Source organism: Triticum urartu, chromosome 4A (genome assembly GCF_056163025.1).
Source record: "Triticum urartu cultivar PI428250 chromosome 4A, HENAU_Tu73, whole genome shotgun sequence".
NCBI classification, from domain to species: domain Eukaryota; kingdom Viridiplantae; phylum Streptophyta; class Magnoliopsida; order Poales; family Poaceae; genus Triticum; species Triticum urartu.
In genome coordinates this window covers 608,062,443-608,068,544 of record NC_141876.1, presented here as the reverse complement: position 1 = coordinate 608,068,544, position 6,102 = coordinate 608,062,443, and the positions used below count along the sequence as shown (strand labels likewise).

Below are 6,102 nucleotides of genomic sequence, written 5' to 3'. Positions count from 1 at the left end.
CCGTTTCAAGGAGGAGAAGCAGGAGGACGACGCCGGCGAGGACTACGCCCTGCTCAGCGCCTACTTCGGCCCGTAGTTTAGGGTTTTTTTCCGTTCATTTTATTCATATAAAAATATGAAATTTAGCCGTGTTTGCTGAAATTGAACCGAACTATGATGACGTCTGGGGCCCGATCTGGGGCGACGGCTGAGGACGTGCTCGCCCCCATGTTGAAAAAAACACCGGCTCGCTCCCAAGCAGCAATTTTCGGCACGTCTTGGGGGCGCAACGGCTGAAGATGCTCTGAATGATCGATGCGCTTGTGACCCAAGAAAGGATGAGCTTCTGCGGACATCGCATGTAAATTCACGGCTACTCCTGAGATGTTCACTGCACGCGCGCGCACACACGAACGGGTAAACAATGACCGAAACGGCTCGCACTAGATGCTACACTTACGTAAGGATTTCTACGTACCTTACGGTGCGATCCGACGTGGTGGAATTATATTGGGCCTTACCTCGTCACACGAACCCATCCTGAAAATTTACGTAACCTTTGAATCATCATGTAGGTGTAGCATTATTGAGGGTTTTCTAAGCCTCTCGCCGGCCGCCGCTGGTCCGCCTCATCTCCTATGGTCCTTGTCCTCCGCACAAGACGCGATGGATCCCGGCCCTTGCCGGCAAGAAGGCTCCGTCTTTAGATGTTTTTTTCAGTCTCGTTAGAGTTTTTGCCATGTTCAGGATGACGAGACGACGATGGCTTTCTGAAGATGGAATATGGTTCTTTTCGTCTATCCTCGTCCTGATGGTGCTTCTAGCGTCGTTGGAGGGCATGTGAAGGTGTGTCCACCGGATCTCGTGGTATCTGGTTGGTGTTTGTTGAAGGTAGATCCGCTTGCATCCGGTCTTCATTCGTCTGCATCCGTGTGTTTGCAAGTTGGATCCTTCCGATTTACGCTTCTCTTTGTTGGCGGCGGTTTCTGTTTTGAAGCCCTGACCCTATATGGTGCTTTAGCACGAAGACTTTTCGACTGTCTACTATAACAAGATTTTTCGGTTTTAATAAGGGAGGGGCGATGATGGCGACATGCTTTTGACTTTCTCCAGTGCTTGTACTTGTCGCTACGTGATCTACGAACTTGAATGTAATTTTTACTTATGATGTTCTTTGTACAAATTACCATGACCGTTAATGAAAAGATCGGAAGTTTTCTTGCAAAAACAAAAAAACAAGCTCAGCCACCAAGCTCAATGGCCGCTCTAGTCCATTCGTTCCCTTGGTCCATGTTCACACTCATACTACTCTCAACCGTCTCGCATGATGATAAATTTTAAGGAGTTAAGCTTTAAGAATTCACACTACAGGAAAAACACACGCTGTCAAGTTTCAACATGTACACCGAGTGTTAAAACATGGGTATTCGGCTTACAAAGGTATACGACGAGTAAGCTTGTTAAACTTACGGCAAAAAAAGTTTACTCGGCGTACATCCACATAAGTTGACAGGCCAACTTCAAAGTTCCGGGTGTACATTGAATACACGGCTCACGCTGGATTATTCCTGGATTCTTTCAAATATGAAGTGGATGAATTTCTCGAAAAAGAAGAAGTGTAACTCATCTCCGAGAGCTGTGTGGTAATCAGCACTCCAACGCAGACTAGTTCCATTCAATAGCAGAGCACCACTAGTTGTTCACTTCACCCGGCCGGCTCGACCAATGGCCGGTCGTCCACCCCTGGCCTACTGAGCATCACTCGTCCCACGCAGGAGACAAAGCTTGTATGTGTGGAGGTTACTGCTTATCTAGTTGTCTGAGTCTTGATTTGCTTACCGTGCCATGCGGACTATGCAAGGTGACGGCACTATAAATCCGCCACCATCCTCACTGCGTATCACTCACACACAAGTAAACAGCCTAGCTAGCTCGATCGAAATGGCCCCTCTTTCTTCCTTTGCCCGTATTCCCATCTTCCTACTAGTAGTACTACTCTTGGCCTTCTCGGCTTCTTCTTCCCATCCGACCAATGACACCGATATCGCTGCGCTCCTCAGTTTCAAATCCCAGCTCGCCGACCCTCACCGCATCCTCGCCACCAACTGGACCACAGGCACGTCTTTTTGCCACTGGGTCGGCGTCTCGTGCAGCCGCCGCAGGCAACGCATCACTGCTCTCTCGTTGTCAAACATGCCTCTCGTTGGGGCTGTGGCACCTCACATCGGTAACCTTTCTTTTCTCTCCTTCCTCAACCTCACCAACACCAATCTCACAGGCTCCATTCCAGCCGAAATTGGCAGGCTACATCGTCTAAGGTATCTCTGTCTTAAAGGAAATAGTCTATCAAATGCCATACCTGCTTCCCTGGGGAACATCACAAGGCTCGAGTACCTTAATCTAGCTTTGAACCAACTCTCGGGCCAGATCCCTCAAGAGATGCTCCTGCATACTCACAACCTTAAGTCAATTATTCTATTTGAAAATGGCTTGAATGGACAAATACCGCTGTATTTGTTCAACAGCACACCTTCATTGATGGTCATTGAATTTGGAAATAACAGCCTATCAGGTCCTATACCACGCATAGTTGCATCCCTATCCATGCTTGACTCCCTGAGCCTACGACATAATCAGCTCTCCGGTCTAGTGCCACAAGGCCTGTACAATATGTCCAGGTTGACAAGCTTAGCATTAACAGGTAACAGTAAACTAACCGGGTTGTTTCCAAGCAATGAAAGTTTCAGTCTCCCAATGTTGCAGTATCTTGGGATAGCTGAATGCAATTTTTCCGGTAGGTTCCCATCAGGGCTTGCTTCGTCCCTGAACCTACAGGTAATATATTTGACTAGTAATTATTTTGTGGATGTTGTGCCAACATGGTTAGCCAAATTATCCCAGCTCGAAGTAATCTTACTGGAACGTAATTTCCTTATTGGCTCGATCCCAGTTTCTCTGAGCAATCTAACCAATCTTGATACACTAGGCCTCTCACATGGCAACCTCAGTGGAGATATTCCACCAGAATTAGGTCTTATGCAGGAACTCACATATTTGTCTCTGGGAGTCAATCAGTTGATAGGTAATATTCCATCTTCCCTTGGAAACTTATCCAAATTGTCTTTCTTAACACTGCCAGCTAATCATTTGTCTGGACAGGTTCCAACAACACTAGGGAAAATTTCAGCTTTGAACGTGCTTGAATTGTCGAGTAACAATTTAGAGGCGGGTCTAGACTTTTTTTTCAGCTCTTTCCCAGTGCAGACAACTCCAATTCCTTGGTCTAGAATTTAATTCTTTCACAGGAGTCCTGCCTGGCTCTGTGGGAAACCTCACTTCACAATTGATCGTTTTTCGAGCTGGTGTAAACAAGTTAACAGGTAGACTTCCAGTAGCAATTTCAAACATAAGCGGCCTTGAGCGGTTAGATCTTGGTGACAACCTATTCACTGGGCCAATCCCAGATTCCATTGCTATGTTGCAGCATCTTGCATTCCTTGATCTCTCGTACAGTGACATGTTAGGCCCTATCCCAACACAAATGAGTATGCTGGGGAGTCTACAGCAATTATTTCTCGAAACAAATAAATTATCAGGCTCTATACCGAGTAGCTTTGGTAATCTTACTTTGTTAGAAATCGTTGACTTGTCCAATAACCTGTTAGATTCAGCAATACCTGCGAGTTTTTTCCACCTAAGTAAACTTATCAATATAGATATATCTCATAATTCCTTTGCTGGTGCATTACCAGCTGATGTTTCTGGTCTGAGACAAATATATCAAATGAATCTATCTTCCAACTTCTTGATAGAAAGCATCCCAGAGTCATTTGGACAACTTAATATGCTATCCTACCTAAATCTTTCGCATAACTCCTTTAAAGGCTCGATTCCGGGCTCACTCAAGAATCTAAGAAGCTTAGCATCATTAGATCTCTCATCCAATAATCTCTCTGGTACCATTCCCGTGTTCCTAGCCAACTTTACCTATTTGACTATGTTGAACCTCTCATTCAACAAGCTAGAAGGCCAAATACCCGAGGGGGGTGTTTTTTCAAACGTCACCTTGCAATCCTTGACTGGGAATGCTGGACTATGTGGTGCTCCGCGCTTACTATTTCCGCCATGCCTTCACATATCTCGGTCAAGTAATGGGCATTTGCTACAGTTTCTACTACCAACACTCGCATTAGCCTTTGGCGCCATTGTCATTTGCTTATACCTGTTGTTCAGAAAGGAACTTAAGAAGGGAGAGAACAACACTTTTGTTGATCCAAACAATGTTGTGGGTCATCAAATAGTATCCTATCATGAACTCATTCGTGCCACAAATAATTTCAGTGAAGATAACATCTTAGGATCTGGAAGCTTTGGGAAGGTATTCAAGGGACAACTGAGTAATGGTCTAGAGGTCGCCATAAAAGTTCTTGACATGCAGTTGGAGCAGGCCATCCGAAGTTTTGATGCTGAGTGTCGAGTTCTTCGCATGGCTCGACACCGCAATTTGATAAAGATACTCAATACCTGCTCTAACCTTGACTTTAGAGCACTGGTGCTCCAGTACATGCCAAATGGTAGTTTAGAGAGGCTGCTACACAAATCTCAAAGTACACTTGGGTTTCTTGAGAGACTAGGCATCATGCTTGATGTGTCGATGGCAATTGAGTATCTACACCATGACCACTATGAGCTAATCTTGCATTGTGACCTGAAGCCCAACAACGTGTTGTTTGACGAGGATATGACAGCACATGTGGCAGATTTTGGCATTGCAAGATTGCTTCTAGGTGATGAGAATTCCATGATGTGTGAGAGACATGCCTGGAACAGTTGGGTACATGGCACCAGGTAATTAATTAGCTAGCTCCTGTTGCCAACTAGTTATTAATACATTGATAAATTATGGCTCCACAAAATCAAATATGATTGAGCAAACTAAGCTTTAATTTTCATTTATGGTTTTCTCTGCAGAGTACGGGTCACATGGTAAAGCATCGCGGAAGAGTGATGTGTTCAGCTTCGGGGTTATGCTTCTAGAAGTCTTCACTGGAAGGAGACCAACAGATTCTATGTTTGGCGCACAACTCGACCTTAGGCAATGGGTTCATCAAGCATTTCCCTCGGAGCTTGTCCAAATCATCGATGACCAGCTTCTACAAGGCACCTCACTTTCTAGCAGCTACTTGGACGACGACCTTCTTGTGTCTGTATTCGAATTGGGTTTGATTTGTTCCAGCGACTCACCTGACCAAAGGATGACGATGCGTGATGTGGTCGTGTCGCTGAAGAAGATCAAATCCAAGTACACCAAACGAACAACAACACCATAGCATAATGCAACACAGTGATCAAGTTCCCATGTTACCAGCTCATGTCTCATTGGTAACTAGGCATGTGTTCGATTCTTCTTATTGTGCACTTGGAACAACAATATGCCTCCTCGAATGTGCATGGGTGAATTGCATTCGTTTGTGTGTATCTATTTGCTCATCCAGTAACTATGGTATAGCCATTAGATGAAGATTTTCTATTTTTCTTTCATCCCAACAATAGCATATGTCGTTTGATGTCGCGGCAGCAACTTGATTTCATATTTTATGGGCTTATTGTTAAGCTGGTGGACCGACAATTAACGTGTATTTTGTTTTGTTGCTTTACTTCTGAACGTTTGTACAATATGAATGTTAGTTTGGTTGATTTATCTATAAAGAGGGGTGTGATGCCGTCAAAGGAACTGCTATATGTTAGATCTTACTTGCAAATAAAGCACATGACACAACATTTGTAATCATTTTTTTGAAAGGTGGGAGATTTATATATCAGAAGTTCAGAACATAGTGCATTACAATGGTTCATAACTAGATCTTACTCCGGCCTCAAATATTCGGACAGATGGTCGAGGTTCTTTTAGGCCTTCATAATGGGCCCCTACTTTAGGTCGTACATGTCCGGACGTCCAGAATTCAGAAGACTGGATCCAAATTGAAGGGTGAAGTAGGGAGTCTGCGCGTCCACATTTTTAGACACCGACAGGCTAGACTCGCCCAAAGAACCCCAGACGACCCCTTTTTCACATGCAACTCTCCTCCTTGGCACTATCTGTCCCTCTCTGCACACCTAGAG

The 6,102-nt window shown here is 44.7% G+C and overlaps 1 pseudogene across 1 annotated transcript; it reads left to right on the top strand.

Annotated features, from left to right (window-relative positions):
• Positions 1-1,898: 1,898 nt before the first annotated feature.
• Positions 1,899-5,500, top strand: LOC147977268 (uncharacterized; annotated as a pseudogene). The gene is made up of 2 exons (XR_015601822.1): positions 1,899-4,827; positions 4,951-5,500. The product of XR_015601822.1 is annotated as an uncharacterized LOC147977268 (transcript).
• Positions 5,501-6,102: the final 602 nt, after the last annotated feature.